At 40.7% G+C, this 26,086-nt stretch overlaps 1 protein-coding gene across 2 annotated transcripts in view; it reads left to right on the top strand.

The window, feature by feature from the left end:
• The window catches only part of EEFSEC (eukaryotic elongation factor, selenocysteine-tRNA specific), a 117,204-nt gene that overhangs the window by 8,259 nt on the left and 82,859 nt on the right, over positions 1 to 26,086 (top strand). The window lies entirely within an intron of this gene.

The following is a 26,086-nucleotide window of genomic DNA, read 5'->3' as shown; positions in this document are numbered from 1 at the left end:
TGATAAATCCACTCACAGACTTACCAAAACTATTTACTCTTCTTTAACATTTTTTTTGTCTCTGGCTAATTCTTGAAGGGCATTTTTCGTGGCTGAATCTAGTATTGCATTTTGGTCATGCTACACTAGGTAGCACTTGACCTTGTAAATACTTCTCACAGTCATTCACAGGATGCTTATGTAAAGACAGTACCTTAGGATTCAGAGTGCAGAATATTTGAGAGGTAACCGGATGGAATGGAAAATGGAAGTCATATTTCATTCTCTGTGGCTGCATTTTTCTTACAAAGCCTGCCCTTGAAAAAAAACAACACAAAAACACAAAAACATATCAAATGTTAAATCAAAAGTAGTGGGGGCTTTGGGTTTTTTGGTTTTTTTTTTTTGTTAACCTGCATGCTAGGAATTGGAAATGCTGCAGACAGTTCTACCCAAAGTGCTTTCTTGTTATCTGAAAGGTGACAGTCAAAGGCTGGAATGAAATAAGTGATACTTGACTCACTACGTTGTAGTTTTCACTTGTATTTAAGCCGTGCTGGTTTATTCCTCAGCTTTTATGGGTGTGATGCTGCAGGAGGGCGTACTGTGGATGGCTGTATGGTTTGGACTGTGCCACACACTTCATTTATTCGCACTGTTCTTCTGAACAGCAGGAACACAACATTGTTTCTGGTAGTTTGTAATAATTTCAAGGTTGTAGCAAAGGATTATCTTACACATAATAAGCAGTGCAACAAGTAAAATGTTTGTATTTATAGCTGTTGGAAGTCAGTTTGCTTAACAGAAAACAAATCTGAGTAACTGAATTTTAATGGTCAATTCTTTGGCTTGTCACAAGTGACACAAAGCATCTGCGTTAGCATTAGTCTTGTGCTTGCCTTCTGTCCTGAAGGAATGACTGCAAAATGCAAAACTGCTTTTTCTATTGGGGCTGTTTTCCTTTATTGCTATAGAGATCTAAGTGATGTTTTTGCAGAATTTCACACTGAAATTAGGTTGTTTCTGTTGCAGTGCTATGGGTTTTGTGTGTGATTTTAAAGCTTGTGTTCTTGTGTTGAATCTCAGCTCTCCAGCATTCCCCAAAGCTGATGTTGCCTTCATCATAGTAAAGGGAGATTTGCTTTAACATTTGTTTGCCGCAGACCCGTGCACCTAGAAGGGTCTCAAATGAGTTCAGCAGTAGGGGATGCCTGCAGAGAGGTTACACAAGTTAATCTTCCAGGAGAAATTCAATCCCCATATTTCATTTTAAGACCACTTTGCGTAGCAAAGTAGTTTAACCAGTAGCAGATTTTTTACTTGCTGATGGTTAATTTCATGCCCTACAAAGGGTCAGCACACTAATACAGAAGAACATGATTACTTCACCCCAGCTTCCCCCGCACGCACGCAGCGAAGGGATCCTGCGGTGTTTGTTTTGGGGGAGCTGTTGTCGGGTGCCCTTTCTGTTCAATTTTGAGATGGGTTCTCAAAAGAACTTCTACAAAAGAAAGTTACCTTTTTTTACCCTGTGAAGTTCAAAGGACAGAGCAGCCTTAAAGCAGGCTTTAATTGGAAAGCTACTGCTTGACCCTGGTTGTCTAAACCTGTGGGGGGAATTCTGGCAAACTTGTAGTTTTGTAATCCTTATGCCTGGCTGAACCTTTGACCTTTTTACTTTATAACTAGAGCTTCATTGTCACCATTTGTCCCCGCAGTTCCTTTCAAAGTAAACTGCCTCTCAAGTGTCTGTTTCCACTTTGCCGCTGTGTTCTGTTAAGGAAGGGTATTAATTCATACCTGATACATCGGAGGGGCCAGGACTTTTGAACTTGCCCAAGAGCTTGGGGACGGGGAAATGAGCATAGCGAAAGCATGTCTTGCTGATGCAAATGAGTACAATGAAAACAGTCTTGGGAGATCAAGGGGAACATGGGCTTGCTACCAGCATTCACGTTCAGTCAGATGCAGATTATTTGTAAGATTACCACGGCGGCGAAGGAAAGCACTTTTATAACAGATTTGTTGTTTTGATGGGTTGGTTGTAAGCTTGTAAGAGGGTTTGCAAACTCAGCGTTATTCTTGTTTTGTTGTCAAGAAAATACACTGCCATCAGTGTGAACTTTTGCTTGTTGACACCTGTGTGAAGATATGTCAGTTCTTCGTTTGCTCACACAGAATGGCAAAGAAAAAAATAGGATTTCATAGTTGTAAGGTTTTGTGTGTATGGATGACTATCAGCTTGTGTGGAGGACTCTTGCTCTTTATTAATAACGTTGAGTGGAAACTTGTTCTCTGAGGACAGAGTGCTTTGTGTTGTTCAGTGGATGCAGTCGTGGGTGGTCAGTGAGATGGTATGAGGACTGGCCTGCCAGCTTGACCTGACAACAGTGCAATAAGCAACCTTGCTGAAACTATTAAGCTATTGGTCCCATGTAACGTATTTTGTATTGCTGAGGTTTGATGCAGTGAAAATGCTCATGAATCAAGAGAGTTCAGCGGTTGGAACTAGCATTAATGTGAATGCTCTCTAAACCCTGTTAAATTTGTTGGGTTCGTGGTGCTTGTAAACTGCTGACATTGTGTTACAAATGCAAATCAGCTTCATTTCTGTGAATGAAAAGCCTTTCTCTTGAAACTGAAACAGTGTCCATTTTTTAACTTGCTTTCAGGAGTCTGTTTGGAGCCCGATACTCATCTGACAAATTAAAGGAGTATTTTCGTTGACCTTTCTTAAATTGAAGCTCTTATATTTCTCTGTTACGGAGCTATGTGTAAAGAAGAGGCAGGCAGTATAAAAACAGGACTGCACTACAATGTCCTCTCCCCAACCCCCCAAAACACAACTTTTTCTACAGGATATTACAGTGCACAAGAGGGCAGCATTTGCTTACAATGTAGGATCCTGATGATAAGTAGGTAGGGTAACAGGTCAGCGTGGATGAAGTGACCTTACTTTGAAACGAACCAACATTAAGTAGAAGATTTGGAACTCAAGTGGGGCTTAATTTTCCCTTTCCTAAAGAAAATGACCTCTGTGTATCAAGGAAGGTTAGTCTTACTCCATTTACAACTTGGATAACATTTTTTATATCTGAAGCAATAAAAATACACGGAGTGTTTTCTTACATTACATGACAAAAGATGGGGCAAAGCAACTGGGTTTCGTGGAAGTTGAATGTGAGGAGGGATGGCTCTTACCTAGATGAACTTGTAAAGCAGTTGAGGATGTAGGAGCTGCAAAATTCAGTGTACACAGCTACTTTTTCTTCTCTGTTTTCCCACATTATTTAGCTCAGCAGAAGCAAGGTGGTTGTACTAAATCTCCTTTGAATTGTTTCTGTGCTGTGTAGGGCTTGTGTGAGATCAGGAGTAGAATCAAGTCTGGTTTTGCCTGTGTGGACCAGAATAGTGGTCTACACATGGAATTTCAGTCCGTATCATAACTTTAATTATTTTACTTTCCCACCGATTATACATTATTTCTCATTTCTGTCCATAGTAATATTTTTTGAGTGAGGTAATAGTGAGAATAGCCTACTATGAGATGCTATGATTTCTGTGTTAATGTACTCTTCTGCATTTTCAGCTTGGAGCTGACTTCCCTATTATTTACAATAGATGCAATGTGCTTCTAAACTGTGCATCAACTGTTAAGTAGTAGTAGAGGAAAAAGCAGTCTTCCTTTTGTCTTATGGGTTGAAAAGTTTAAAAGAAAGCCATCACTTTCTGATCTTAAAGGCTATTTTGAGTAATTGCATTCTCTTCTGCTTCTCTTTAGAATTCCATAAGAGATGGAGTATTCAGTCGTATTCTGTTTTAAAAAGGTGCAGATCTTGTTCTGAAGATGTGATTTATAGTTTTATTCTCCATCTTATACGTAGATTGTAAAGGAGTGGCTTTACTGAAACTTGTGTGAATGTTGGAATTCTTTTCCTAATATAGGACAACTTTTCTACAAAGCTGTTGAGTGGTTGTGCACACAGTTGCTTATATACAACAAAATTGGGCTAATTCACACTTCAGTGTTTGACACAAAAATTTGACAGCTTCTCAAGAAAACATAATAACCAAGTCCTGTAATGGTGCTGACTGGTTCTGTTTGATCATTTTCCCTATTGATTTAAAAACAGAATTTCTTTGTTCCATCATGCTGTGTACTAGCATTCATCACATAACTACGTGCCCTTTCATTTCATTCCTCTCTCATTCTAGCTTGAGTTTCTGTGAGCTGTTTGGGACAGTGATCAAGCGTTATTAATCCTTTTGCAGATGTTTTAAAATAGAAGCTATTCTCATGAAGTCTTAGAAATACCTGCATAAAACCTATTTCAACTCACTGTAGGATATGAAGCATGTTTGTAATTAAAGTTGCCATTGTCAACATGAATTTAAAGCATATTTTTCAAAGCAGTATTTTTACTGATGATGGATACATCTCCTTGCTAGATAGTCCAGTTTAGCAATTCACAGTGGTCTACTTATTAAACCAGCTTGTTGATTAGGTTCTACTGCATTTGTTGTCTGGCTTGATTTAGAAGCTGTCTTTAAATAGTAGATGGTACATACAAGTTGAATGATACATTGCTTATGTATAGAACTCAATTGTAACAGTTTAGCTTGACAGAACCTGCACTTAGCTTCCTTAATATTTTTTTTACTAGTAGTAGTAATGTGTATTCTTGTGTCTTGTATTACTACTACTAGTAGTAATGTGTATAATGACTGTTATACTGTTTTCCAAACCCCTTACCAAACCAAAATGCAGATGGAAAAATCTTCCAGCTAAAAAAGCAAACTGAAGCTGCACACTGAAGTCATTGCTGAAGTCCATGAGTGGAATAAGAAGTTGTTCCAGTGGTGTGGCAGAGAGCTTTTTTCTCTCTGTAACCGCAAGGCTGGCCTAGAAAGCTGAGGAGTGAGGGCACGTCTTCAGTGGTGGCAACTTCCAGCTGGTCCTTGAATGCATTGTGTTCTTTGGGTCACAGCTCGTAACAGAGCAAAACTGAGTGAGAGCTCCTGCAAAGGAAGAGTTGAACAGCTTGCGTGGTAACTGATGGTAGAGATACCATGCATTCTGTGAGGGAAATGTTCTCAGTGCTATCTGTAAAATTCAGATTAAATAGCCATTCTGAAGTGCTTCCTTTAAACTGTTTGCTTCCAGAAGCGTTGCAGGCTAAGTAAATACCAATAGTTCTTATTTCCCATCTCCTTATCAGTTCTTCTACCAAAATGTTCTTGCACAGCCTATCTAATCTTTTCAAGTGTACATGAAATGGGTAGTGTTGGCTTCCAATTTGAATTACGATCTCTGTTTCAAACTTAAGCTGATTAATTCTACATTAGACTGTAATTATCAGCATTACCAGCACTAGGGGTGGCTTCATGTAGCCACTGTATATGTGGAATATGACAGCAGAGCAGAAAAAAAAGGAAATAAAGCAGAGTTTAAAGAAAACTGAGCTGGCTGTGCTCAGCAGTGCCTTAAGGGTAAAGGATGAATTTTTATTTATTTGTTTTTACACTTTCCCATATTAAGTTTGGTTTTTGAGAATTTTGGAGTTTACCCAGGTGAGAAAGCAGGGCCCTCAGCCCAGCCTGGAGGGATGAGATGATTCATTTTGGGTTAATGATTTGTTTGTTTAAGAAGGTATTTTCTTTCAGTTCTTGCCATGGAAGGAACATGAATATGTTGTTGAGTTGATTGTGGATCTGCTTTTTCTACAGTGCCATAAAAGCGAATTTAATGCAGTCTCCTGCAGTGCTTTCTTGTCTTCTGTGCCAGAGTTTTCTTTTGCTTTTACTTCTTATTTGGGGTGCAGCATGTGTCTGGCATATAATGGCAGTTGGTACTCTCGGATCTCAGCTGATCTTTTTAATTGTGGAATTTTGCCCCAATCTGTAGTGCCGTTTCACATTTCTTTTATTTCCAATGTGTGCACTGTAGAAGGGGTGGGCATATTCTGGAAGTGATTCCTATATCTGTAAAATCTGAAATAGCCTTTGGGAGCCTGTTGGGCAAGGAAAGCTATTGGAATACTTGGTAACTATTGGTAGGACTGTTCGCTTACATTAACCAGGGTCAGCAAGGGAAAATGTCTTTTGTTGCAGACATTTATTCATGCTTAAAACTCCTCTTGTTATATTAAACACTTCCCTTCCAGCATTACTGCTTCGGAGAAGAAAGTTTCCAAAGTATGCAAAAGCTGCATTTCAGAGGAGGAAACAAAATAGTTGTATTTTTCTTTTTTGGGATCAAGAGAGAGAGGGAAAATGGTTTCCTTGTATTTAAGTGTACTGTTGGATGGAAGACAAAGCTCGGTCTCTCTTGCTGACTAATGTCATCATCGAGGCATTTTTTTCTCCCACAGAGCAATTTTGTCTCCATTGAGACCCCCACAGCCATTGGCAAGGCTATGGCCCGAAATTAAATCTCATGCTTGGATGAAATTCTAATGACTGTAATTGTTTCCTCTTTTCAAGTCTGTGGTCCCTTCATCAAAGAGTGGTGCGGAAATTATGCATTTATGTTGTAAAAAGGGAGGTCACGATTACCTGAATCTGTGGTTGACTTTGGGGATTCTGTGTTGTGTTCTGGCAGTGGTTATCCACACTGACATTCTAGTATGTGAAATGATTTAAAGAGTGACTTAGGATATACACATAAGGGTTCACGTGTAAGGTAGCAGCGGCGCATCCCAGTCCTTCAGCCATCACATCCTGCAGGGCTGCTGCTACTGTGTAGGGTGGGAAGCCACTCTGGTGTCTTGATTGTAGAAGGCAGTAAACGTGGCCCAGGGTAGGTGTCTGAGTGATGTACCAGAGCCAACTCCCAGCGTACTACAGCAGTGAGGTGGTGCTGGGTTTGGCTTCCCAGCTGGAGAGTGCTCAGAGTGCGCTGGCTCTGTCACTGTTAGCCTGGGTGCTGGTGACGGTGTCTGGCACTGCGGTAGGGCTGTGATGAAGTGATATAGAAAGCACTTTTCCTGATCTCAGTGGGATAAGGATTGAAAAGCACAGCAGAGAAATGCCCATTGCAGCGGTGCTGCTCACCTGAGCAGCCAGCTCTGAGCACCTGGCACTGACACTTGGTCCCGTGTCTGGCAAAGTTACAGCTTGAAATAGTAAATCAAGAATGGCTTATCCCGTTTTCTCCTTCCTCATATGTATATATATATATATATAAAAAGCCTCAAAAGGAGTCTTTTGTGCCAAAATTGTGTATACTACACATACATACATATATATATATATATATATATATATATATATGTGAATGCGTAAAGAAAAAACTTGAAATAATTGTTGATTGTATTTATCCTGGAGTATGACATACTCAGTATTGCTTAACATCCAAAAGTGATGAACTGGCCATCTCTAAGGAAGTTTTCTTCTTTTGATTTGCTGACTTTGAGGTTTTTACCTTATAATAGGAGACCAACACGTTCATTTCTTATCCTTTTCACCTGACCAGCAATTGAGGTCCTCCCATTTTTTTCAGGCTTTCTGATGAAGCTGTGATGATTGCTGATGTGTTTGTCATTGAGCTCACCCTTTGCTCTGTACTGTGTATTAGGATTTCCAGTAATGCTCTCTCATTCTGTCCCAAACTGGTATTTCTGCGGAATCTCTTGTGGGAAGAGGTTCCCTTCTGTCTTTGTGGTGCTCTTTATTCCATCCAAGGGCAATATGAGAAATGCATTTTGGCAAAAGTGAGTTGTACCAAACTTTTCTCAGAGAAAGTACTCTTACGGTTAAGGGCAGCGAAAAGTTCTGACCTGAAATTGCCTGATCTGTTTATTTTTCATTGGATCAGTGGCTGACAGCCCCATTTTTACTTGAATTTCTTCTCCGGATGTTTTCATCACAGAACTGCATTCACCAATAGTTTTGGAGGGGGGAGGCAGCATGGTGTTTTTTTATTACATATCTCTAAGAGTGTGTGTGTGTGTATGTTTTTATACACATCTAATATTTGTTCTCAAACATAAGCCCTGCTGTCCGTTTCTCTACCCACTCCCACACCAAGAAATGGGCACATTTGTTTATTTTAAAAGAATGCTTTATGGAAATTGATGCAGTGGTTGAACACCTTTGCTTGCTTCTTTTTCCTTTACATTTTCAAGATTCTTAGTTTTATCCTGTTAAGAAAACTGTAGACCTTAGCTAGGAAAACTCTAGACCACATGTAAAGTGATGTCAGGTGTATGGAATCTTTTTCCTTTTTTCTTGTGTATAATTGAGTCAACCCGGGGTAAACACGGAGTCGGTTAACGTGACATTTAAATTAGTTGATCGTTTCCCTTCCAAAGCTTTCACATACTGTTTTAAGTGCTCTTGCAATCTCATATTAAGCATTAAGGTGGTACTGTGTAGACACAGTAAAAGTAGCCTGGATCAGCTTGGTTGAAATCCTGCGCTGAGTAGAACTTGTCATAAGAAGCAGAGCACTGCGTAGCACAGTCCTTGCTGGGATGAGGGATGACTGGGCAGTAGCAAGGTGGCAGACAGCTTTGTGCTCAGCCAGCAAAACAGCCCAGCAGGAGAGTTTTCCAAAATTACATGTTCTGGAAAGGATAGTTTGCTGCTATGTAGTAGTAGTGATCACTACAAAATATTCTAAGTGCCTGAGTTGTGCTATCTCTGCTCTGTTCGTTCTGAGGGACCAAAACATTGAGCTTTAGTCATCAAGGCTGTATTCTTTCTCGTTGCTTTCAGCATTGAATTAAGCAGTGATTAGTACTCTTTCATTATGCATTAGTTTATCTTAGTGATGCATTGTTGGCTTATTGAATTCGGCTGATGCCTGGCAATTGCAGCAGGTTTTATTTTCTTCCTGTGCCAGAACACTGAAGCTGGCAATAGAGAGGCGTTCATAGCCTTAGCTTTGTTTTTAGTGTTGGTCTTACCTGTTTTTTGGAGGAAAGTGAAAGATGTGAGACCTTTTTCCCCTGTGCACCTCTTGGATGCTTGGGAATGAACCACACAGCAGGTTGATGTTACAGCTTGGAGCCGGAATGTTTTATTTCTCGATGTTCATAAGCAGGGCAGTTCCACATATGAATAAAAATAAACACTTTTTCTTTAAAAGCAGTGAGGAGAGGAGGAATGAGGAGGGGGGCAGTGCAGTGGGAAACAGCTGAAAAGCAGTGTCTTTACTAATCCCTACTTTCCTGTGTAAGAGGAAGAGATGAGAAAAGGACGTCCGTGCCATTAAAAGTTCACCTTGGTTGTTTTGTCATGATGGGATAGGAATTAAACTGAAGGGAGCCCTACTGGTCTGTGATTTAGAACAGTTTTTGGCAGGGGTGCAGGGTTGCTGGTATCTTGCTGTGCTTCTGTTTATTTAATGTTGTCTGTTTGGATGTTTTAAAATTATTATATATTCCGTTTGCTTCCAGATTTAGCAGTATAGAAGCTTGAATTCTACTTCAGTGATACTCCTGTAATGCAATAGGCTTCTCTGCCTGCCCAGTACTTCTGCAGAGGGAATAGATTGGTGCTGCTGTATCTTAGTACTGCAAACGTCAAAGCTTTCATTTTGCTGGTAAATCCCATCCTACAACATGTATTCTCTTGAATGTTGATTTCTTTCTTTCCTGGGAAAACAGAGCTTTAAGTCTAGCTCTTTAAGTGACACAGCAAATCTTCTCATTGGAAATTTAACTGATTTTTCCTAAGCTGAAGAGAATGTGTGTTTTTTAAAACACGGTTGCTACCAAACGAAGAGCCGTTTTTAAAAGTCGTCCCCCCCACACACTTGTGGACCTTCAGGTTTTTTCTCCCCATGTAATGCCTACCTTGCTTAACAGGACATTCCAGAGTTGAAAATAATGTAAATGTGTGCTAGCATTACTTTATTAATGGAGAAGAAAAAAAATCTAAATACCCATTTATGTGATACTTATCTATTTTTTTTTTACTTCTGTGCAAACTAGTCATTAAGGACAATTCCACTTTCATTACCTAAATTACTTGCTTTTTCCCTCTTTATATACTGTTTCAACTTCGTATTTTTACAGTACAGCGAGGTAATTTTTTCCTCAAAAACAGACCAGCTGTGGCATTTTAAAGATAATTAATAAAATTAATTTATTGTGAATACTTTCATGAGTTCTTCCAACAGTATTTAATTTTGAAGTCTACGCTAAATTGTCAGTAAGAATATATTTAATAAATTTCCTTTGTATTTCTCATCCTCTATTATTACATGGTTCTTCAACAACACTTGTCTCCATCATTTATATGAATAGTAAAGTGGTTAGGTAACAAATGAAGCATATTTGCTAGAGTCCACTTACAGTGAAGTTTACATGCTGAGTCCTCCATCCCTTGTTGCATCAATCTAGTTTCTGTTGTTTAAATTGGAATCTGTTGTTTTGAGCGTAGAAGACTTGAATGTGAAACAAGACCTAACAATGTGTAGAAGGTAAAAGGAGAGAATATACAGAAACTTGTATAAGGCAAAAGCATCTGAGAATGGCTTCATGCAAAGGTGTATGTAATCTTAGGATATTCTTGATGTGCTTCTGATGCTGGTTTGTACCAAATTGTGCTTAGGAGTTGCTTCTCTTGGTCACCTGAGGAGCTGTATCACAGAGGACAAGTTAGCAAGTGTGAAGGCTTTAGCTGGACATCAGGCATGGCAGATCTAGCATTTGAGCTGGCTGGGGGTGGCTCAGTGCCGATACTTGCTGCTCGGTGAGTTTTGCAGTGACCAGTGGTGTCTTGAAGTGCCCTGCTTACCTCATTCCTTTCCTTAGCAATGAAAATGTAAATTTACAGGTATGGTAGAAAAATTACTTCGCAGTTACTTTCTTGTTTATCTAGCATTCTTAGTCTGTTCATATTTCCATTAAATAACTTCAGCAGTGCCAGCATTCCTGAGGGGTGGTCACATGAGCTTGGCAGAGCAGCCTGCATTCTGAGCAGACTTTGTTTGCTGGAGGCTTGCTTCCCACTTCCCTGGGGATGTTTTCAGCCTCTGTTCTAGGTCTAGAATGTAGTTTTGGGAGAGCAGTCCTTAATTACCAAGTGAAACATAGGAGAGTGAATGTGTGTGGGATGAATTGCTGGGAGGGAGACCTGTTGTGCTTTTTCTTCTGCTGGCTCCTCTTGGTCACGGAAGTGCAGTTCTGGCCTCGGTGAAAGTTTTCATCTTGATTGGTATTTTCCTTAACCAGCAAATGTGGCTGCTTACAAACTTCATTTACGTGAGGTGCCACTATTAGTTGTGCTGCACCAGTTGGACTATGAAGTTACTTTGCAGGGCTGTATTGAATCACAGCACCTCTCAAGATTCTCCAAAATACCTAAAAGAAAGCCTTTTCAATTACGAATTTGTGAGATGAAAGGACCTTTTCTGTAAATAGGTTTCTGTATGTTCACCTTACGAGATGCATGCTTTTCTATGCATAAAACTTGAAGTAATAAAGAGACCTGGCTGTGTCCAGGATTAAGCTGTTTTCCTTGTTTGTAGGGGGCAAGTGGTAGCTCAGCCTGTGAGCTTTCTAAAGCAGGGATCCTTGTATTGTGTGTATCTGTGAGGTGCCATGCACACTTATGGCTTTGTGTAGAAGCAGCAGTTCAGAGCCCACCTGGGCCATTCACACTCGCTCAGCCCTGCAGCCAGAAGGAAGCCCTGCAGCACTGGAGTCCAGAGCAGTTTGGACTTGCACCGGATCACTTGCATCAGTAAGTCTTTTAAAATAACTAGGTAGGTCATTCAAATAATTTGAAAAGATTACTTAAATTATTACTCAACCAGTGAAAATATGGATATCTTCTTAGGATGCTTATTCTGCTGTCAGATAAGACATCTTTATATAATCACAATGTCTTAGCTTTCTCAGTTAATGAAAGCAGTTTTGCCTTTCTTCCTGATATTGCTGTTGAAAAAATTTAAAGAACTGTTACAGTCTCCTTCTGTGGTTATACATCAAAACTTCAGGCCCTCTAATCCAGTATGAATTCAAAACTTAGCAATGATTCTCTAGTTTATTTAGTAGTTAAACTCTTAACTGCTTTCCTTTTTTACATCCCCTTCTTCATTGCTGTCGTTTTTTATTAATTATATGAAAAATGTATTAATGTGAAGCAAAGAGCACAGCACCTACAGCATCTGGATTGCTTTGTAGAGTTGTCGGTTTGGATAGCGTATCTGGCATGAGAGCTTGTTTCATCCTGAAGTACTGGGATGTGAGATTTACCTGACTGCTGACCCCTTGGGACTATTCTGAAACGAGCTATATATCTTGAGCAATCCTACTCAGCAAGATTTTAAATAAAAATAAATGCACTGTCAAAAGCTCTTCCAGCGCCCTAGCAGAAAGCATGAAATAGTTCCGTATATCTGATGGTGGCTTCCCAGGAGTTCCCCTGGCACAGTGTGGTGTGGCTTGATGGAATGCTGAGCCATGGAGAGCACCTGTGTGTTCCTGGTGTGATACCGAACTGTAGTGCATTGCCTGCCATGGACCGAAGGCCAGAGGACAAAGTACCAAATGAGTCTCCTTTAGGATTTGAGTTTTGAATCAAATCTATATTCTAAAAGAAATAGGTGTTGGAGCGTTTGTGGTTGCTGAAAACCTGGTTACAGTGAACTGAGTCTTGAGGGCCACTTTTTCTGTATGGATTTATTTTCATTCCTTGATCCAGCACTGTAAGAGAGAGATTTCTTTTGCTGGCACTTGGAGGTGGTGAACTTGATTCTTAACGAGATCTACCCTTCCTTGGCCAACACGTTCCTCGCACAGTGTCCTCCCGTAGCGTTCTGTGCCAGCGGTGACTTAGGGGCCCTGCAGCCTTGGCGCTGTCCCCTGCTGTGAGAGCGTGGGCGACTCGACTCACTCCTCCAGGCAGTGTTGGGCTTCCCTGGAGAAGCACTCCTTGACCCTTTGTACTTCGCGTACAGTATCCGCCTTGCGGGCGGGCTCCAGCCCGTGTTTGGAATGCGTAGCTAACGCGTTCCACTTGGACCCGCCGTTCCATTCCATAATGTTAGCTTTAATTGGCTGTTTTTAAACTTTCATGTACAATTTCATCGTACACGGTAAATTACCACCCTCTTCGCCTTTTCCGAAGAGCAAGAAACTACAATCCAGGCTGCGCTTCCCCTTTGCTGCCTTTTACTGTTGCCCCTGAGGTCTTTCAGAGGCAGCACTGATGGGGTAGCGTTTCTGTTGGAGGACAGACCTTCTTCCTGGTGTTTTTCCTCTAATCCCACAGACTGTCTTTTAACGTTGTGTTTTTTGGATGAACTTTTGCACTTGGAAATGGAAATGGAATTGTCACGTCTTGTCCAAATAAGCATCTCCAATTTAGTATCTGTTACCTAACTCTGCCTAGTGTGGCGGGATATCCAATGTGTCCTACAAGTGATACTTTTGTAAAAAATACTTAATTGGCTTCTTTATTTCAGGGCAGAGTTGGCTACTACCAAGGTTTGTTCTTACTCTACCTGAATACGTTTGTGTGCTTCAAAAGTGACATTATTTCTTTCAAGGGCAGAAAGAAGTCTCTCCTACTGTATGGGTTTCCATCTGAGCATCAGCTGCAGCTAGTTTGGAGAAAGAGGAATAGTTTAGTTCTGTGAGATGTGTGATGACTGCATATAAAACCAGTCTCGTAGCTGAAGCTCCAAACAGTGATGAGCCTCTTGTTCATACTTGGTTTGAGTAAAGTAGAACAAAGCCTGCCTTTATCCTCCATAACCGGCTTACAAGCTCATGTTTCGGCTTTTCCTTTCCCCTCCCTTTCTGCCGTGGACTCTGCCTTTTTTTTTTTTCCCTTTGCTAAACAGACAGTAACTCTCCACAGTATTTTTAATCTCAACAAGACGTCCAGCAGCTGATGATGCGCAAGTGTTGCACCAACAAAGGCGGGATGATGGCTGCAGCATTCCACATCGGACGTTTTTGGCTGTGGATCCGTCTCTTGTGGCCATTGGTTCCTCCCAGCACAGCATGTGAGCTGCGGGCAGGCGGCTGCGTTCCATTGACTCCTGTTGTGTGCCTCCCCTCGCCTTACTGCGGGCTTCCCCAAAAAGTCATGGCTGGAGTCATACGGTTTGAGATGAAAGAGCCTGTTGTCTTGTTGAATTATCTCTGTCCTGTCTTTACTTAAGCAAAGCTGGAAGGTAAAAAAGACCGACACAACAGAACAAAAGCTCTGTTATAGTAACATCGTAAGCTAGATTAGAATAAAACTTTGTATTTTATTTAGTTTTAGACCTGTTGTCTGTTGCCCACCTAGCAGCAGAAGTCAACTCAGAGAAGCTTCCTGCACAGAAGTCTGTCCACTGAAATAAATCATAAAATGCATTTCCCCTGGATGTTAAGAATGTCTTTGGGAATGGTATACAATGGAATTTCAAGGCGATTTAAATATACGGCCATGGATCTGGAGTAAGCTTTCACGATCTTACATCTTGAGAAGCTAGTTTTTTTTTGAAACTAGTTTGTAAATCCTAAAACAGGAATGTCTTCACTTTATTTTAATACTCTTGTGCAGCACTTGGAGTTACTGGTTAGTTTGGGAAGTGCCTGAAGAGAAGGCAGCTCAGGACGCTGTTGCTCACTAACAGTGTGCCTGCTGGACACTTTTTTCAGATGGGCTTGAGAGCTTTCCACTTACATCTGAACTCCTTGAATCCGTACGGAAATCTGCTTAGGTCATAACATTTAGCCATGCAGGGTTGCTCTTATTGTGCAAATAAACTCCCAGAAATTGATTTATAATCTAGCAGTGCTTCTTGGACATGCCTGTTTGTTAGCTATGTGTTCCTTCCCAGCAGAAAGCCTTCGGAGCCCCTCAGCCCTGCACTTGGCCGCTGCAGTCAGGTACTCCTACTCAGCATGAAGTTCCCGATATAATTAAGGGAAGCTGGGGTAATGTCTTGATTTCTACCTGAACGCATCATTAAACATTACAAGAGGGGAAATTAGGGCATGGGGTTGTTGTCTTATTCTATTTTTTTTCTTCCCTGCTTTTGGTAAATCTTATTTTTGATGCAAGGGCAGTTCTGTCGCCAGCCAGTCCAGCACGCGTAGACGCTCCCCCCGCCATAAAACAATGAGCACATTCAGGCACAACTCGTGTTTTCAGTTATTAAAAAACGGAGCCGTCTGTCTCTGCCTGCGACTTTAATCTTTAAGCCTTTATTCCCCGTACCCCACCCCCTCTTTCTTTCCCCAACCTTTTGTTTGTGAAGTGCAGGGCTACAGGATACGTGCGCCCACACTTTCTGAATGTATTGTACGTTCCCTTGGCAATTACAGATGTTTATAACCCTGACCGATGTTATTTCAGTATTGTGAGGGTGAAGAGAAAATCAAAAAATGCTTTAAAATTTTCTTTCTTTGCCCCTTGCAGCCTTTTTAATTTATTTTTTATTTTTTGGAGATACTTTTTAATTGCTTTTATTTTAAGAAAATCTTGTTCATTGACCTTGGATGACAAATGCTTGAGAGCTGTGTGTGAGCGTTCCAGTAGCCAACCATAACTCTTCTGTAGGAACAGTGTGTTTCACGTGGTGTTGTGAAACGTATCTCGCACTGGGCTGTAGCACAGAATGAGCTCCTTGCTGTGAGGTCCATGACCTCTGCAGTACTTTATTTCTAAGACAGAAACAAGGCAGCTCAAGACTCAAAGTACTTGGAGTTACAATCACACTAATTTATTTCTAGCTCTGCATGGAAACCAGATTGTTTTGTTTTTAATAGAGGAATGATTTAGAGTCTGATGAATTAATGTTTTACTCTTGGATCGGTGACTTGCAGAATTGTTAAAGGAGGCTTATTTTTATTAGTCTCATAGGACTTTGTAGAGATACGCTCTTGATCTATAAGAGGTTTAAAATCTCTTTCTTACTGGTGTTTCCTACCTAAAGCTGCAGGTGCACGGTAGGATACATGTCCTTGAGCTGATAGAGGTAAAGAGAATGAGTAGCAAATCTAAGGTGTTAGCTTTGCACTTTCCTTGGGGATCTCTGTGCATTTCATGATCTCTCAGGTATTTGGCCTGCAGCCTTGAATGTAAGTGGAGAATAGTTTAATGGGATTATAAATTTCTGGGTTCTTCCTCAGAATCTCAGAGACACAACTTTCATACCTGTATCTGCTTCCCCACTACATGCAGACTGCTATTTATGTGTTGTGCATGTTCAGAGTTACTCATGTAAGTGTGCATTCAGGTTGGTCTCTGTAGCTCCAGGTGGTGTATGATAGCAGTTCTTCCTTCATGATTGCTGCTCAGAGCTTCCTGTTAGATTGCTCTTTCAAAGACACCACTTAAAGATGCGCAAGAATAGAGCATCCTTTGGCCAGGTGAGTCTTTAAGGAGTTAGGACTTTGTTTTTTGCTGTCTTTAATGTTACTATAATCTAATATTGAGAGTAAGTCTTCATCGATAGTAATTAAAATAAGTTTAAAAATTCTAATAGACATTCCAAGATGTTGTAATTCAGTAATACTTGTAAGCACCCAGTGGGAGGCAATAGGTACTCTTCAGTAATGATTCTCCAGTCCTTAGCGGAAAAAAAGTTGGTCATTAACCACAGTACATCCTCTTTATCCTGAGATAATCAAGTACTTCAGTTGTGTATTGCTTTTGTAAGGATTTCTGAACTGTGCTATTTCTTGCATTGAAACACAGGCACGGGTGTGATTGAATCCTAGATATGCTAATGCGACCATATAATCTTATAAAAATTCTAAAAGAACGTGAAAAGATGAAGAGCTGATTGAAATATTACTGATACGGAATACTATAGACAAAAAAAATGTTTAAGCATTGTGCAAATATCTTCTTTTCCACTTGGAGTCCCTGTATATAATAATTTACTCTCATACCTCTAGAAATATGGGCATTTCCAGGGCTGGAGGTGCTGCAGGGGGTCTCACATTGTCTTCTCCCTACTCCAGTGTTTATATTATTAGTGAAGCATATCATAAACCTCATATGTAACATTCCTGAAGCTGGAAGTTGCCTGTTCACTTCTGCTTGATGAGAACTGACTCTTCAGAGACAGAGCAGAAGACTTGAGGCTGTGTGCAGGCCTGGTGGAGCTGGGGATGGAGCTGTGTCCTTGTTCAGGCAGCCTTGTGATTGGTAACTCTTTGGGATGCCTGATGCCTTTCCTGCTTTTTAGCTGCTGCTTTTTGGTTTAAGAAATATCTTCAAATACTGCCAGTCTGCCCTCTTGGGAAGAGGGAGTAGAATGATCACACCTTGTACTTGAGTTGTGTTGTTTTTTTTTCTTTGCACTTGATTTAGTGTACAACATATATTTAGCTGCGATAGTCAAATATTTTTATCATTTTTATCTGCCACTTGATTGGCAATCTTGTGGAGAGCGTAAGTAAAGCTGACATGAGTCAATAAAAAGGCTCATTTTCATCTGGTCTCTTCTCACCTGTTTGCTTTTCAGCATTTACCTTAAAGACTTTACAGACTACCAGGACCATTTATGATCGGCTGTTTGAGGCCTAAGTGCAATGGTACATTAATTCCCAGAGCAGTCCAGAAACACATATGGCAAAGTACCTCTGAAGAAGACTGAAACCTGAACTAATTGGTCATCAGGTTCCAGGAAGGCTTACTGGGTTGTTGGGCGTGCAGTGCCATCTGAGGAGGTTACAGCAGGGTTTCAGATGTGTCTTATTCTTGTCTTGATTCTTTTTTTTTTTTGTCCGTTCCTTTCTTTCCAAATCATAACCATAGTATTGGTTGATTTACTGTACAGCTTATTACCACGTTGTTTCAGGAATATTCTTTCGTGAACTCCACACTACACAGAAGTAGTTACTTCACTGCAAACCCATGCTTGAGCCTGTGAGAATATCAGTGGATTATAGGTGCCATTTTCCTATGTCGTATGAGGACCCAGAAATCTGACATGACTTTTTCTTGTAGTTCGAATGCCAAATTAAGGGACCAAACCTTTCCGTACTCTGTGTAATACAAACGCATAGTGCCAAAAGAAGTAGCAATGCAAATGGTAATGACCCAATTGTTTTCTTCTCTCATGCTTTGTTTTGCTTTCAAGTATATGAAATAGCCTTTTTTTTTTTTTTGTAATATATGTCATAGATTGTGCTTCAGGAATGATGAGCGGTATAATGGCATTCAGGCTGAAATGTTAGGTAACTTTTGCTTTAGTTTTATGCAATATCCTGAATATTTAACTTCCCAGCTTTATTGGTGTCTGCATTTGCATATGCATATATATGAATGACACTTTAAAAAGTTAATGTTTGCTAACTAATTCACAATTTATGCACTCTCTTTTTCAAGCCAAGAAAGAAATTAATGCGGCTGAAATACCAAGGTGTTGTGTAATTCAACGAACGCTCACTTTTTTTGTAGCAGTCATCTGTGTCTACTCAGGATGACTGTTGAATGTTTAAGATATGTAGGCGTTTTTAACCCCTTCCATAGTTCATGTTTTCAGCCTTAAATTAAGTAGAGGTTCTTTTTGGATCCCGTCCAGTTTGTGCTGTGTTCGTCGATAGAGAAATTCAGATCTGTTGATGTGCAGCGTCACAGAAAAGGGCATTGCAGTGTATGGAAGAAGAGTGATGTCTACTCTCACATCACTATTCACCTCTGGTTTTACATGTCCTATTTACTGTAGGGCGTTTCCCATTATAAGGTGGGATTATTTCCTTTCCCATAGACTGTGGAGAGAACGGTCTCATTTATGGTCATTTTCTGGTTTTCTTCAGTCGTTGAAATTTTGAACAGGAATTGAGATGTCAGACCCCAGTAGTTACTTATCTCATTTACCGCATTTTCCTTGGAAACAGTCAAGTGGAGGTTTCAGGGGGGTCAAAGCAAGAAAGCCAATGATGTTACAAAGTTACAGTGATGTTTACTTTAAGCTTCACTGCTGTGCCTTTTATAAAGGATATGAACATAACTGTCTTAAAATCCAAATGGAGCCAACTTGAGTCTTAGTTGTGCAAACATTGAATCTGCCTTTCCATTTGTCTGAAGCCAAGGGGCACCTAGCAGCACTAATTTAAAGATGGGTGCTTCCCCACAATGTGACTCATTGTCGTCTTTTTAAAACGATTTTGTTTTCCTTCTCTTGCTTAGCTTTATATGCTTTTGTCATTGTATGCCATTACATGGATTTTTCTCTATCAAAACTTGAACATGGAGTTCTTGCTGCATTTATCTTGTTTCCTGTTTTTGAGGCCACTTATCTTCCAGATTCCTTTTTTAGAACATGCTTAGTCCTAAGAGTAGCACTGAATATTACATCCCTTATGCAGTCTACTGCTTTACCTTTTTTTGCTGCTTCTAAAAATAAAAAACACTTTTGCATTGAACATAAATGTGTCTTCAGATTTTAAAAAGAATGGTGTTTATTTGCTGTAAATACTTGCATACTGAATGATGAATGTCATCCAGCACTTCTTAACAACAGACTGACAGTCCTGAGCAGCTGGGCCTTTGTTTGTCTGCAAGAGTGCATCCTCAGCTGCAGCCCTTCCTATGCTGCTCCTGCTTTAGGTGCAGATGAGGCAGAGGTTGGATGCAATTGTCTTCTGGTATGTTGCATAAGGAAGGAAAAGCATAGGAAATGATTCTGTGCTGCCCAAATTGAGAAGATCCATAGCAATTTCTTTTTTTTTTGCAGTGATGCATATTTGGGAGACTTTGAAGGAAGAAATTTGTGGCCGTGTGTGTGGTGTTTTCCACTTATTTATTTTACAAACTATGTAAAATTTTAATGCTCTTGACAAGTGAATTTATTCAGATCATAATGAGAGCTTCCCATATTTGCCTTGTTTTGGAATTGTCCCCTGTTATAAACACAATCTTTTTTACAGAAACACGTTTTCTCCTGGCATGGAGATAGCTTTCCAGAAAGCAAAGATCTCTTGAATTGCTATTTACATTTTTTTGACCTTGAATGTTTTTCTTCATTTTGTACTGTCCCATCCCATTGTAGCATAGGCTGCAGAAAGGTACTGCAGCATTTGGAGGGGACTCTGCTGTATACTGCTGTTCCAAAGCTTCTTTGAACTCCTTCAGCAAAAGCAAAAAAAAGAGCAATGATTTCACGTTTCATCTCCGTAACCAGTGCTGCTGGCTGCTCAGGGCGAGCCCTTACTGTGTTCTGAGTAATTAAGTCCTTGAAAGTAATACAGAGATGTCAACAACTTCGTGCTAGATTTCTGCCTGTGTCACAGGATCATTGAGTGTGTCTGTATTCTCGGTTCCCTTTCTGAGCACCTTGATTCAGCACCCAGCCCTCCTGCACTTGCCTGTTGTGAGTTGAAGTTGTGTGGTCTTGGAAAGTGTGATCCATGGCTCCGTGGGCAGCCCAGCATCCACCACTTCTCCAAAGAAGCTGACAGCAATATGGGGCTCCTTACTTTCTCTGTGAAGTCTTGCTAAAGATCTTGTGATGACTTTCCTTTTACCTGTATTGTAATACCTTGTAGGGAGGGTCTGTACTTTCAGGTTTATTTTTACAGCAACAGTAATCTGCTTAAGCTTACTCATAAGGGCAGTACTGCAACAGCAGGATCTGCATATATCGTTAATTATTAGGTGACGTCCCTCAATGTTTCTCATCATAACCTTCACGGAGACATTATCGCTTTTGTGCTTCCTCCGCATGGACAATCGAGCTTATTGATGTATTCTAATTACGTTATTTGTCCCTTTGAAGAACACAGGCTTGTCTCTGACATGCTAGACAAAAGGAAGGGTAAAGGCCCACGGGTCCTTTAGCATCTTCAGGACAGCGTTGCACTCTGGTTTGTTTGGAAGATGAAATATAAAGTATATTCTTGTGTGATGTTTTTTTCTTCTCCAAGACAATCCTTCTACTCCTCATTAGCAGTTATCTCTTTCCATCACTTACTATTTATATTTGAGTTGAATTCGAGATTACAAGTAAACAACCAAAAAGTTATTTGGTGTATCAGAAATGCTGTTCCTAGGAGCGTGCTCTTCTGGCCATCCCTCTTTCTCTTTGTAGCTCTTGGTTTAGGAAGGAGCTTGGTGCCTGGTTTTCATTTAAGGGGAATTTGTGCAACCAGTGGTTTCTTTATTGTTAGAAAAAAAAGATCAAATATGCGTATAATTCTAAGCTTTACTGTGTATTCAGAAAGAAGGCTGTGGGTTGCCGGTCTGACCCTTGCTATCGGAGATGCGCCAAGCTATCCAGAGATAGAAGCTGTGCAGTCTGTTTGTGTTTCCAGCTGCTGAAGCCTTCAGGAACAGCGTGCCTGGGAAAGGCTGGTGGGATGCTCGAGCTCCACGAGTTCCTGTTCTTTTCAAAGCGGTTCCTAACGCAAGTTGGTGTATCAGTTTTGTTCCACGATTTGCATTGCTTTGCAGAGGATCGCTTCATGTATAATTCACGCGCTCCGGTTGTGTGCATGTCTCTCTCTACCTCCTTTCTTCTGCTTAAAGTTTGGAAGATTTCATATCCCGCAAAACATCTTCTTTATTCATCACAGTGCCTCCCCCCACGGCACCTAGCGAAATCCTGCCCAACTCGTGGCATCTCCAGAGGTGTCACAGTGTATGAAAGCGGGGAAGAATGTAGTCCTTTCTGAAATAGATTCCTTACAAAGAGGGGGGGCTAGGAAAGGGGAAGTTTCGTACTGGCTGCATGATACAGACAATATTTCCTGAGACAGGAGATACTAACCTCAAAGAATTTAAAATAAAACATTGATCTTTTTTACTTTTTTAAGGGGAATAGGGGAGGCAAAAATGGTAGAATAGTTGCTCTTTTTATCCTCTGTGCAGATGAAATTGATTAAACCTTAAAAACTCGCCTCAGTCCACCCGGTTTATTAATTGAAGAATTTCCTCTTCCCCAGAATGGGAAGTTCACATTAGAACACAGCTTTGCCCCTGAGTAGCAATGATACTTGAGAACAGCACATTTTCTACAATCCGATTTTCTCTTCAGCACTGGAGGAAATCCTAACATGGTAAAGCTCATTGGAAAAAAAAAAAAAAAAAGAAATTGAAGGAAGTCCTCTTTCGTTTCCTTGTAAAGCATGAAATCAAATTATAGCCCGTGGCCCACAATTGTTTCATTTTTTACATTTCAAATTCCTCTTTCTGCTTCCTTTCGGTGCCTGCGAACAGGAGTTGGACCGCTGGTGCAAAGTCAGCTAAAGAGGTGACAGATGGAGAAGGACGCAGTAGCTTAAAGAAGCCCCGAGTCAGCTGTGCTCAGGTTTGGTGCCCATGTGCACATGGGACCCCGTGCTGGCTCACACTGGGACCCCTTCTGTTCTGCTCTGCACTGCCTGGGTCTGACTGCAGCCCATTTGGCTTTGTAGGGTTAGATTACAGGGAATCTAATGCAGTACTGAGCTTCTGCTTGCTGAAGTAGCTGTGGTTTTAAATACTCTAATATTCTTAATCTGCATTTGTTGAAGAGAAAACCGTTCAAACTGTCCAAAATGTCTTCAGGCTTTTCTTTTTCAGCAATACTGAAATTGCCAGTTAGTTTAGTGCTTGCAGTTTATAACTAAATGTGGGTGTAGTGTGCACACATAGAGGTGGTAATTGACAGTCTTGTATTTATTTATTCCATCCCCCCCCCCCCCCCCCCCCCCCCCCCCCACGGGCTTAAAAATGCCTTCGTTAATTCGTTGGGAATGTGCTGTAGGGCTCCACCTCCATGCAGCTCAGTGCTGGAGCTCAGGTATACAGGTAACGTACAGGTGTGTGCAGCAGGTTGCACAATCAGGAAGGTTTTTGAGTTCCTGAACTTGCAGAGTTGCTATGGCTTCTATGACGGAGGCTGAAAGGGATTTGCCATGTAAGATGTGATGTTCTGTGCCAAAATAAACACAGCAATTACAGTGCTTTGCAGTTTATAAAAAGTACAGTCTATGGATTGGGTACTCCTGTGATGTTTCCCTGTGAATATGGTATGACAGATCTGGTTTTAATACTTTTTGGTTTTGGCTTTCTGAAACAATAAGCCATTCACATTGTGAGAGCCTACTCAGGAGCCCACTGTGCGAGACGGGAACGCAGCCTGATGCGGGAGCTCGTCTGTGGTCCCACTGGCAGCGTGGATCCTATTTGATGTGCAAGCAGTGGCAGTAAGGAGTTACTTCCTTGATGATGATTGCTGTCAGATATTCCCCAAAATTCAGAAGCCAGAGTGGATTGGACTTGAGTATTCGAAGCTAGGGTAGATGTTTTCTTTCTCTTCTCTGAAAATATTTTGTTAACATCTTAGTTCTGTGATTCTTGTCAATGCTGTGGTACTGATGGGTGCTGGTGCCCCCAAGTCCAGCTGGCACAGCTCTTGCAGGCTGTTCTCTAATGCAGTGCTGCCAGCCTTGTTGCTTGTCCCCGTATCTGGCTGTCACCCAGACTCCCTCTGTTTGTGTTATCTTTGTGTTTGTTTTCCTTCACTCAGCAGACCATCTACTTCTTTACTTTGCTTTTCCACTGTGGTTAAGCTTCTTATTGTGCAATGTAATTCCCATCTTTCCTACTCCCTTGTGTTTTCTGGTGACAACTAGTTTGTTTCACTTCCTTCTTGCAGGGTGGATGGTTTTCAAACTAAGTGAGAAGTCGTACTTCATGAGAACTGTCTTCCTTAATGCTCTTCAACACCACTTTCGTAGATGAAAGACGTGTCTGGTTTTTTTTTTTCCTATAGTGGAGGTCATTTGAATACCTTAATTCAGCTGTATTGTAGATTCTATGTCACCTATTTCAGTGCAATGAAGTTTTTCTTATTGCTGTGCTTCCTTGTATGCAGACCCATCCTTTGCATGCGTCTCTCCTTCATTCAGGTTTATTTCAAGTCCTGCTTGCCTGCTTTGAGGGCTCGGTATGGAAGCAATGACTGTTCCTCATCTTGACTGTGTAGGATGATATTCTGTCCTGCTTTGAGAGAAAATGTGCTTCATTTCCTTCTAGTTCCATTTGTCACAGGACCCACAGCAGGCCTTCTGTGGTCAGGTAGTGCAGGTTTATAGCGTGATATCATCACCTTGTTTTATTCTTCTTGGTTGTGGAGCCTCTACTTGGTATGGCTGTAATATTTTTAAGCTTCGATTAAAAGGTCATTCCAGGTCAGATTAATATACACAATAACACATTTATATAACCCATTCTTACTGTAGCTTTTCTTAGTTAAATCTTGTTCTGCTGTAGAAATATTCTTCAGGAGCACTGTTTCTTTTGTCGACCAAAATCCAACATGGTGGTAAGTTGATTTAATAGTCTGAAAGACGACTTCATATTTGTAATTTAAATAAAACATATTGTAGGCGTCTCCTATGATTATTTACATACTAAAGGAAAAGCTGTTCTGAATGACATGTTTGATGCTCTGGAGAGGTTATATGCGTGCTGAGGCTGTGGTTTAGTCAGCTTCCTATCAGTGATTTGTTAACTTTTACCATTAGGGACTTTGCCCCCGTGAATCCCCGTATACTTTGTTTTGATCTCCCTGGGTTACTTCACTTTTAAGTGTTTAATGAACTATTACGCATGAATGAAGGGCAACGAAGGAAATGGGTTATAGAATAAAACAAAATTCACAATATCAGTACTGAGCTGTATACTTGCTAGCTTGAGTATGTTGCTGTTTCCTTGGCTGTAATATGTTTTCACTCAGAGTGTCTTGATGCATTTTCTGGTGGTTTTGGAGTTTTTCCATGGGCTGTACAGTTATTTTTCCTGTGTTCATCTTTTCTTTACTGTGAAATGCCCTGAGGTAGACATTCTTGACCCTCTAGCAACTGGGCTGATGAGTTTTGTCGCTCTTTTCAAGTGTTACTAATAGATTCATAAATACAGCAATTACAAGTATTTGCTTTGTAACAAATGTGTTCAAAGCAGTTAATTTAGTGTTTCAAGATAAAGGGGCCCTTGTACTGAAACTGCATGTAACAGCTTCAGCGCAGATTTTGTCTCCTGTTGGAGGGAAGAGATACTGCACCATACATTATGCATCACACGAGCCACCCTTTGCAGGACCAGAATCAGATCTGGTTGCTTTGACTTCATTATGAAGCACAAAGTGCCATACCCTAGCAGTCATAAGGCTTAGCTAAAACTTAAGCTGCAATATTGTTATTTCACTGAACAAAATGAGCCGTCTTTTTATGGTATTAACGTTATTTAACTTCATGGTTTGATTTTAGTTACTCATTCCCTTTCATTTTTAAAGGTGTCATCTGTGCAGGAAGAATTACCGTGCGGAGTAGTTTAATATAATACACGGGCGTTAAGTTTTACATACAAAAAACCCAACCCCTGCTGGATACACTCACAACAGTGCGTGCATGCTGATTGCTCGCTGTTTTGTTCCACTTGAACAATTTTCATGCTGTTGGTTCCCCTTGTTTGCTGTTCTCCAGCTCTGTGCTTCAGCGTGGCGTGGAACATCCCAGCCTTTCGTGCGGTCCTGGTGAGAGCTGTTATAATTTAAACAAGTTCTAAACAAATAGCATTCTTGAAACAATAAAAATAAAAATACTTTTGAAGAGATAAACTTTATCTTCAGTTTGTCTTGGAGACTTTTTTGCAGTGACTGCTGAAAAGGTCTGCAGGAGCTTTGCAGATGTCATCGTAAGCCAGCCAGCCCTCTGAGGCATCCATTATTTACATTTAGCATTCATTATTCCAAGATGAAAGCTTTGGTAGGTTGAAAATAGTCATTTGTAACCATAACTTTTTTCTCGTCGTCGTTCCCACCCACTCGTTCACCCATGCACTTCAGCCTCAGAATGATTTCCTATCCCAAGAGTTCATGGGAACTAGGAACAAGGGTGGCTGTTGTGACTGCCATTATAAAGACTGGGAAAAAAATAAAGTGGGTTGGAGAGGGCAAAGGAACAAGGAACTGTCGCATCGATTTCATGTTCTTCTGATCAAAAGCTTGGGACAAATATTAAAAGCACTTATGTTCCCAATGCTGCAGTTTTACATGATTTCTTCTATTACATCTCTTAATGTGTTGGGTGTTTTTTGTCTAACATAACTTCCTGATAGTTCAGCTTTACATTTCTTTTCCTGCTTCGTATTTAAACGTTGTTACATTGAAGTTGTTGCAGCTCCATTTTGGTTGTTCAGCGTATTTCAGTTCCCC

The sequence above is a fragment of the Gallus gallus genome, chromosome 12 (genome assembly GCF_016699485.2).
Source record: "Gallus gallus isolate bGalGal1 chromosome 12, bGalGal1.mat.broiler.GRCg7b, whole genome shotgun sequence".
Lineage (NCBI taxonomy): Eukaryota > Metazoa > Chordata > Aves > Galliformes > Phasianidae > Gallus > Gallus gallus.
The sequence above is the reverse complement of the archived record's forward strand: the minus strand, read 5'-3'. Positions and strand labels throughout refer to the sequence as shown.